The sequence below is a fragment of the Miscanthus floridulus genome, chromosome 19, assembly GCF_019320115.1.
Source record: "Miscanthus floridulus cultivar M001 chromosome 19, ASM1932011v1, whole genome shotgun sequence".
In the NCBI taxonomy this organism is placed as follows: Eukaryota; Viridiplantae; Streptophyta; class Magnoliopsida; order Poales; family Poaceae; genus Miscanthus; species Miscanthus floridulus.
Genome location: NC_089598.1, coordinates 75,826,871 through 75,837,122, shown reverse-complemented (window position 1 = coordinate 75,837,122; position 10,252 = coordinate 75,826,871). Strand labels below are relative to the sequence as shown.

At 45.4% G+C, this 10,252-nt stretch overlaps 1 pseudogene; it reads right to left on the bottom strand.

Moving 5' to 3' along the window:
* Nucleotides 1-3,476: 3,476 nt before the first annotated feature.
* LOC136526194 (uncharacterized) lies at nucleotides 3,477-4,679 on the bottom strand (annotated as a pseudogene).
* Nucleotides 4,680-10,252: the final 5,573 nt, after the last annotated feature.

Genomic DNA, 10,252 nt, shown 5'->3' with positions numbered 1-10,252 from the left:
CCATGGGAGAACATAGGAGCGTACAACTAGGGCAACGTGGTCCTAGCATGGACCTATCATTAGCTCTGCATTGCCTGCCGTCACACTATAGGGAACACCAACCTAGGAGGTTGCTCCCACCTACTACAGGTTTGGTGTTGGGAGTGATGGCCAGTTGGGAGGCCCATTGTTCACCGTTTACCTATAAGTGCATTAATTTTTTATTTACCTAAAACTTGACGCCACACTTGTGACTGAGTATCCTGTTCAATGCAACCATGGAATCACGTTGACGTACGACCGAGTGCTCTATACGTCTGGCAAGAAGCAAAGGTAGTGAGAGGGAACCCCAAGCGGTGGTACAGGCAGTACTCGGACATGCTAGACGTCCTGACACGGCACCAGGTTATGACCACTTTGATTATGCAAGGCGGTGTTGTTGGTTTTTCATTATTCCTAAAACCTAACTTTAGTTACCAAAGTTTCAGGTGACTTGGTGTCCTTGGTCTAGATTCGAGCTGGAAGGCTACCTGAGTCCTCACACTGAGGAAGAGTCGGAGGAGTGGCTTTGTAATGTGCCACTAATTTTCTTCCACATGGTTGAGATGCACTACCCTAAAGGATGTACAGGCAGTTCAGAAGATTGCAGCCAAGCCCACCGCCGCTGTACACAACCAACAAAAAGTTGCACGGTTGCGATGATAATAACATAAACATTTAACAGTCATGTGTATACATACAACCACTAACATACGTGTTCATTGTAGGTACGATCAAAGGAACAGGTACAAGGAGAAAAATTGGACCGTGATGCACCACGGGTACATATAGGACTGGGAGAATAGGCAGATGTTCTTGATTGTCGAGACACCGCTACACGACCAACACACCTTCGATGAGTACCTCCAATGGTTGCATAGGTCTACCCGGACACATATCCGCGAACCCTTCAGTGACCACGCAATTGAAGAGGACGAGTTGTACGTAGATGATGTCGAGGATGCGTACGACGTCGTGACTAGGCAGGGGACACCGCCTGAGAGAGCTTCATTATAGAGATATGTGGTAACGAATTTGAATTCATTGACTCCTACTCCTCTGCGTTGCTAATACCTGTAGTAACCTGAACATACCTTAATTATATGCACATGCCACACATTTGTCAAGTCTCTCAAACGAAGCAACCTGCCGACTTCATGAGACTAGAGATGAGCCGCAGGGCATTCTACACATGTTTGTCAAAGTACAATCTTTTCCCATTGCAATTACATATATGTTTGATACGGTTTAATGACTTAAAAGGCTAATCATTCCTTCTCATCTCATTATGTAGAAAGTGAGGAGGACCTGTAGAGAGCTGGCTCTGAAGCTCAGCTATGTCGATACTCTGTGGGTGCCAGCCTAAGAACCGGGGGTGTCTAGTCCTTTCCCTTCGAGCACTTTGCGGACAGCAGCCAGTTCGTCGGACTCGATGGCCGCTGGGACCTCTTCTGTTCGTACACCCGCCCGTGAAGGTAAGGGTCCTATGGAGGATGAGGAGGACAAGGACGATGATGAGGACGACAACAACAACATAGAGTACGATCAGATTGAGATGTCTCAGCTTTACGGTGCACCATATCCTACATAGTACGACAAATAGGTACTTCAAACAACTCTTGGACATACATGTTACATATATAGGGACTCTAAGTACTAATGCCTACAATCTACTTGCAGGGTACTAGCTACACACAACAAATCAGACGAGTACACCGCCAGCGCGACCGCACAGACACTGGGTTCACTCCTAACGTGCTGCCTTCACGTCCAAATAGGCAGCGGCGTCCACGGTACCCATATACTCCTGGAGAGAACTTCTTTAGGATGACATGATGCACTTATATTCAGATCCATGTACTTATGGAACATTAAGTATGTCGAGTCATGTCGAACTTATGTATTGATGAACTTGTGTCGAACTTATGAGTTGCTGAATTTATGTTGAATTGAGGTAGCCTCTTAGTATTGTTGAACTTGTGTATTGTTAAACTTGTGTATTGATGAACTTGTGCACTTAACTTTTCTAGTTACTTATTCATTAAACCAACACGACGAAACATATTGTCTGCTATGACAACACCACAGAAGTCACAGGATTCTTTTCCTGTTGTTATTTAATCGCCGCGCCATGGCTGGTGGCGCGTCAGCCCTGCCGCACCATGGCTGGTGGCGCATTAGCCCTTCTACCAACTGCACTAGGCTGGGCGCTGTGGCTGAGTCGCTTTAAACAGTGTCAGAGGGATGGAGGGGCTTAGGGGGGCCTAGCACCCCCAAACATGCTGGTGCCTCTATAATGCTCTCATTATTTATCCAGTTAATCAATCAATTAGCAAGATAATGATACTAATTATAGTGCTTTAATTGCTTGTTCTTTTTCTATAATAATCTAGGATTAGCCTTTCTATTGTCTTTTTTATTTCTTTTGTTCTCCCTACATGGTACAATTCTATAGCTAGTTAACAAATATAATCCGTGTTTTGCTTGTTTATTCTCATATCGTAAAATAAACTTTTATTTGAATATTATCTATGTTATTATCATATATGCATTTTATCACATAATGAAATACAACACATCTGATACATAGTACGCTAGTCGTCACATGGGCATCCGAAGTTCGGTAAATGGATACATTATACGTTACATGGGTATAATACATGAAAAGTTCAAATGAAACACAAGACAACACAATGAAAGTTCTAGTACATAACAACATTGTTCATTAATAAACCATGGAACTACCAAATCTAAAGCATGGAACTACCACACGACGCAATCAGAAATCCTCAGTCAGAAACATACTGAGTAAGCAACTTGTCATCGAGTACCAATCCTCTACCATAACCTCGTTGCTGTGGCTAGGCTCACCTACATTGCCCTAATCTGTCTGCCGCCTGTAGTAAGTGGCCTCCGCTTCATCTACAGCCTGAGAAAAGAACGTGTTCTCCTTTGCCTCGTTCATGTGGCTAGGCTCACCTATAGTGCCCTGATTTGCCTGTAGCCTATTCTAAGCGGACTTCGCTTCATCTACGGCCTCTACGGCCTGAGAGAAGAACGCATCCTCCTCCACCGGTGAGCCTGCCTCTGCTAGAGAGTGAGGTCGCTTAGTCTGCTAGTGTCATCCTTATCCTCCTCTGCCTACAAGCCTACCTCCGCTAGAGCGATGAGATCACTCAACTTGGCAGTGTCATCCTCATCATCGCCCCCCTCATCGGCCACCCCAATCGGAGATTGAACGGTGCGATCAACTCGCGTTCTGTGCTCATGTAACTTATTTTCCTAAAACCTTGTATGGGCCACCTCTGTGGCATGGTCATCGTTGCATCCAATCCCTTTATGTATAAAATGCAAACAGTTAGCAACATGATTATATTACATTTAAAAGCAGGCAACAGAAATAACAAGGCTTTCAATCACTCAATGGCACACAATGCAACAACAAGGTCGTTCAAGACCTACATCTGTACTCTTGCCTCCTCTCTTGCCTCCTTCCTTGCCCTCTCCTCCTCTTCCTTCATCTGTCTCTCCAACCCCCATTTGTCAAGTCTAACATCGATTGGGTTACGAAAACCGCGTTGTCTAGCAAACTCACGCATCTTCTTTATGTGGTCTTTAACGAAGAGGTCGACGAACCGAGGTCCACAACCAAACTTCCATTCAATTACTTGCTTCGCCTTGATCTCATCCATGAACTTAGCTTGACTATCATAAGATTCCGACTTGCATTTCCTAGTGCTCTGTTCAAACGAAAAATTAGATTATAAGTCTTCATAGTACGAAAATATGATTTTATGTTTTCCACAATAATAACCAACCTCATCATAGTCAACCATATGGCTGCACCAATGGACTATTCCAAGCTCCGAAGGGACTAGGCTGTAGTTGGCTTTAACACCATATTCGCACATGACAGGAGGTGCTTCGATAATTACCCTTTCTTTCTTCTTTTCTTTTGCCTTTGGTGGCTCCAGCCATTGATTCTTAGGACCATAGTGCCACTCCTTGAAATGACACTTCGCAAATCCAAAGAGCTAAAAGAGAATATATTAGTACATGCACACATAGAGCTAAATATTTAAACATATACACTTTCCACTTACTTCGTGCTTGTTGGGACACACAAACTCCAACATATTCTCAAGGTTTATCATAGCTCGATCTCTGTAATCGCATAGAGGAGGTTCCTTGAGTTGTCTAACTGTGGCTAGGTGCTTCTCCTTAGACGTCATTGGCAGGGGGTTAGGGGGAGGTGGAATCCACTGCTCGAAGTGCTCACATGGATGTCTCCCTCTCCTCCAATCATCGAAAATGAGGTACCTTAGGTCAAACTTGTCTGGACCGTCGATCCACTGAAAGAAAAAGAACCCCTCATGGTCCTACACAATAAGATTCTAACAAAAATATTAGTAAACTACTAACACAAATGAAGAAAGAATGACACGAAGACAATTACTTACATTCAAACGACTGCATGTGTAGAAGCAACGCGCAGTTGTGTCTGGATGTCTCGATTGAAACACGTCGGCCGGGAAACCACAGTCATAGTTAGGGACAGGGAGGTTAGGAGGGACGGGGGCATCTTTGCTAGACATGTCGGGGTATAATTCTCTAGGACGACCCCATTTTCGACACAACTACTCCTGATACATGTCTTGCATCTAACAAAACGGTTGAAATTTAACACCGATCAAAACATCAGAAATTAATATAAAAGGAGAACCATTTGCATCATAACTAAAAAAATAACCACCACTTACGAACAAAAATATACCTTACACTAAACATGGTAAACTTACTTCTAATAACTAACTAATTAACCTTAACATTGATAATCCTAATACTTATCCTTGAATCCAACATTCTAACGAACTAATATTTTCCCACGAACCCTAACTACCAATTCAAATCCTTGAATCCACCGTTCAAACAACTAATAAGGGTATCATTACCTTGACCGAGTCCGAGGAGGAGCTTGGGGGAAGGTAGGGAGCACTACTAGATTCAGGCGCTTTGCCGAGTGCCTAATGCACTCGGCAAAGGCTACTTTGCCCTCGGCAAATCCTTTGCCGAGGGCAGCACTCGGCAAAGAGCCTCCGGTAAAAAATCCGTCAGCAAAGAATTCTTTGCCGAGCGCCTTTTATCGGGCACTCGGCAAAGTCTTTGTCGAGTGCAATCTCGGCACTCAGCAAAGAAAAGTGACCGTCACGGCACCGGTTGCGTTAGCACATGCTTTGCCGAGTGTCATGTCAGAGGCGCTCGACAAAGATTTTTTTTATTTTTTTTTTCAAAATTTTTTTGCAATTTTTTTAATAATTTCTTTGCCGAGTGTCTTGCCAGGTCGGTGCTCGGCAAATATTTTTTATTTTGCAGAATTCCCAGCTTTGCCGAGTGCCAGGGTCAGGGCACTCGACAAAGAGACTATTTGTTTATTCTATATTCACAAACACAGCATATAAGATATATATATAACATCTGTGACCTCACAAACACAATATAGCACATATATATCACATCCATCTCATCACAAAGGCAATACCACATATATATCACATGTCGATCACACAATATCTCACATACACGACATCACAAGCATAATAGGTCCAATATCCATCGAAACAAGTCGATAGTTGATCACAGTGCATCACATGTCCATCAAGCGGTGAAAAAGAGATACAAACTACCGGTGGGGAGGAAACTGAGTCCTTGGTGAAGGAAAAGTGCCGTCGCCTGCTTGCGCCTGAGATGGGTTATTCGAACCCGCCGACGGAGGCTACATAAAGGACAAGAGATTGCATCTATTAGAGTGGTCATCTAATGAAAGCACTAGTCGTAGCAATTTGGTTTCATACTCACAGGACTAGCTATAACTGGTGGCGACGGTGGAGCGAACTGCGGCACAGCTACACCATGCATTTGCCCAAAGTTCTTCAGGAACGTCGTAATCTCCGCCAGCTGCTTGGCCTGCCTTTCTCGCTCGGCCCGCTTAGCCTGCTCGGTCCTCGCCGCCAAGTCCCGCAGCTCTTGAGCCATCCTCTCGTTATCGGCCTACAACATTTCAATCGAATGTTTCAGTAATGCAAAGGTAACTAAGTTATTTAAAGATCAATGTACGAAGAGTTAAACGGGACTAACCTGGAGTGCGTCGACTAGCTGCTGTGAAGGGGACGGCCATTGGCGTATGGCCGGGCCTCCGCTCGGGGTCTGTGCTCGGATCTGGGAGAGGAAGGGAATCTCACTGGGCTCGAGGGTGCCATCGCCTATCCAGTACCGTCCATGCTTCTTGCCTTGTCCGAGCCTCATGACCATCGTCCCATCGATGTCATCGGTGCTCGGATCCTAGTCTGGCCCATGGACCGACCTTGCCTCCGACGTGTACGAACTGATGCGGGTGTGGACGCTCAGGTTGCTGTAGGACTCAGGCGGGTCATCCGGGGTGAAGGTGACAGCGAACGTCGCCTTACCCTTATGGGCCAGACCATATGCCATGAAATTGGAGATGGACTGCCCACCATGTGACGCCGACTGCGAGAAAGACAACAAGATGATTAGAAGAAACATGCAGAATGGAGCGTAAGAATACTAAAAATTCACGTACCCATGCTTGCTTGTACGTGCCGAGGCTGCGGCTGCCTTGATGGTGTGTGGGGCCTGTCACTGCCATACGTTGCTCCCGCCCCACCTCGTGGTCCTGGATATAACCCTCCGTGAACCACCTGTCCATGATCATCTCCCAACAGTCCCGATACGACTCGCACCACCATGGAATTGTCTACATGTCATAAAGAATTTGAGATGTAAGAAGACCAAATTAAAGCTACTTAATCTCAAAACAAATCAGCATTATTCTTCTCCATTTATCTCAAGGTACTGTTTCCGGGTCAGTGTCCTCTGTCTTGCCTATGTCTTGGTGATCTTCTCACCAAGGTGCATGGCGTAGTACTTGACGATGCAAGTGAGGCGCTCCTCGTAGTGCATGTCGGTGATTCGTTTCCTAGCACTTTTCACCATCACCTTGTCTGCCCTGTCCTCCTGTCCCTCTTCACATTTGAATAAGTCTATAGACAGACACAATGTATCAATTCATTATGTCAAAAAAAGTCAAATGAATGCGATGTATTGATCAAAGTTGTGCGAGCGAGACTTATCCAGAACTCTCTCCTCACCCGCTCCTGCTTATCTCCATATGTGTCAGGGGCATCTTTGTAGTGGTCCCATGATTTGGCCAGCTCAGTGTTCCCCTTGTGCGTGACAATGCCAAGGTAAAAGTGCCTACACACAAGACCTAGGATGTGGTTGGGGTTGCGTGAGTCACCAGGCGACACAACCAGCCAGTGCCTGCACAAGTCATTAACAAACATTATTAGTTTCTCTGACAATTTTCAACAGGTTATATGAAGTAGCTGTGATAAAATCTAAAGTTACTTACCTGTCCCCCTGGGGGCGGATCGCTGGGCATAGGGGAAGAAGCAGAGGCCTAGGGAGTTTCGAGGGACCTTGCAAGTAGATCCTGGCCACAGCAGAGGAGTCCAAACCAGCTGTGCCTCTAGCCTCACCGCCCTACTATGCCTCGTCTCCCTCGTCATTCATCTGTTGAACCAGCTCCTCCTCGTCTGAGGAGTCCGAGGTATGGCGCTCCTCCTCTAGCATGTCATGCGGCCTGACTAGAGGAGGGTGACCCCTCCTGCTGCCGCTGCCGCTACCGCTGATCCTGGCCCTCTGCCTCCTCCTATTCGACGACCCCTCTTCTGCATCCAGATCTGCATCATGTGCCCTCATGAACCTCGAGTTCACGTTCCTTGGCACACGACTGCCCACCATCTTTGTTCAATCACCTGCAATTAAAAAGAAACAAACAAGACATATTAGTACATGTGTTAAAAATAGATGCTAAATAAAAAAACAAAACACGATTACAAAATAACATAGTATTACATGTATTAGAAGTAATCATCATTATTGGGATTATCTGGATCATATGTCTCGTCATCACTATCAAAATTGTCCAAATAAACAACATTATCCGAAGGTTCAATGTTGCCTTCATCGTCATCGTCTAAATGTAATCGCTCAAGCATTTCTATGTCCTTGGCATTTTGCACCTCATCTCCTTCTTCCTCATCATCGACCCTTTCATTGTCTACTTCCATTCCAATCGCCTCGGTTAAGTCTATCACCAACCTCCCTAGTAGCCCATATTCTTGATAGAACTCTCCTTCATATGTGTTTGGGTTGAAGTTGTAATCTTCATCGTTTGGGACAGCTAGTCTACCATGTGGTGATACCTAGTGCACAATAGCCCAACCCTTAAGAGCCTTGTTGCCTTGGCATGCGTATGGCAAATAATAAACCTACACGGCCTGGTGAGCCACAATAAAGACATCTTTTCCTTGATAGACGGAATCTTATCGAATCTCGACTTGACTAATATTAGGGCTCCATTTCGTTAGTCGAGGATTGAACCAGTGGCATTTGAACATGACGAGACGAAGAGGTTTTGAACCATAAAATGAAAGTTCATAGATTTCTTCGATTATGCCATGATACTCGAGGCCATCAGTGCCAGGAGTACAAACTCCACTGTTTGTGGTTTTTCGATGGGGCCGAGCTCGCTCGTAGCTTGCTGTGTGAAAGCGATATCCATTCACATCATAACCTGAATAAGCTTTCACCTTATTGTCGAAGCCATTTGCAACCTGTCTCAACTCCTTACTCATAGTTGCATCGGTTTGGGCCTAGAAGCGCAAGAATGAAAGATTGCCGGACTAAGTACGCGAAACTCGAAATCTTGAACTAGGTACGAGGTAAATTGGACAATACCTTTGTTTTGAACCAAGAAATGAAATCAGACCTCCCTACTCCCAAACCCTGTGAAAGAAGGGTATCGGTTTGCCGTGGGGTAGGACCCCTTGGTTGATGCCAGGATACACGAATAAATTCCCTATGCAAACGAGAAAGAATCAGTTGGATGCAGAATAGTGACATCGTATTGAAACAAGTTCGTTGAGAACTTACTCAATTAATGGCTTCACCTCGGTTAGGTTCTACAACACATATAGCATGATACTGCGCCACTCTTCATTATCCAACCTCTTATTGGTCGATCCACTTACGCTTCCAAGTTGCCCTTGGAAAAGGTTGAGGTTGGATTCATTCTCGTCAGCATTGTAGCGAGGGAGTGGATTATGCACGCTAGGAAGGTTCGTTGTGTAGTATAGCTGTGTGAAGTTTGTCACCTACTCCAGAATGGAAGCCTCAATTTTGGCTTTATTTCTACATTTTTTGTGAACGGCCTTCAGACATCTCTCGATTGGATAGCACCAACAAGCCTGTACGCCCCCCTATACGTGCCTCATATGGGAGGTGCACAATCAAATGCTGCATCGACAAGAAGAAGCCGGGTGGAAATATCTTCTCCAACTTACAAAGCAACTCAGGTGCCACTTTCTCCAAGTTTGCAACCACGGTTCGAGATAGCTCGTTGGCACAAAGCTGGCGGAAGAAATAGCTCAACTCTGCAAGCACTAGCCAGACATGCTCAGGAACATAGCCTCGTACCATCGCCGGAAGAAGCTCAATCCATACATGGTAGTCATGACTTTTCATCCCGTTGACTCGCATAGTGCCTAAGTTCACTCCCCTGCTCAGGTTCGCTGCATACCCATCAGGGAACATTAACGCCTTGATCCATCGTAGTACTTTTCTCCTTTGTTTGGGTTTCAAGACAAAATTGGCCTTAGGCCTTTTCTAGTTCTTGCCGTTTGTAGGAGGCCACATCTCTTGCTGTGGTCTATCGCACAACATTGCTAGGTCCACTCTAGCCTTAGAGTTGTCCTTAGACTTGTCAGTGTCCATGAGTGTTGCCCAAAGTGTCTCGGCGATATTCTTTTCAGTGTGCATTACATCAATGTTATGGGGCAGTAGGAGGTCATCGAAATAGGGGAGCCTCATCAAGCTGGACTTATGAGTCCACATGTGTTGCTCACCATATCCCACAAAACCACCTTCTTCATTGGGCATGAGAGCATCTATCTGAGCATGAACCTCGGCACCAGTCTTCAAGTGTGGTCTAGGGTCTGTGACTGCGACACCTTTCCTAAAGTTCTTGGTGTCTTGTCAGAATGGATGGTTGGAATCTAGGAATTGACGATGTTGATCGAACGATGAATACTTGCCACCCTTCTTCAACTAAATGAACCTCACAGCTTCCTGGCATATTGAGCACGGGAACTTC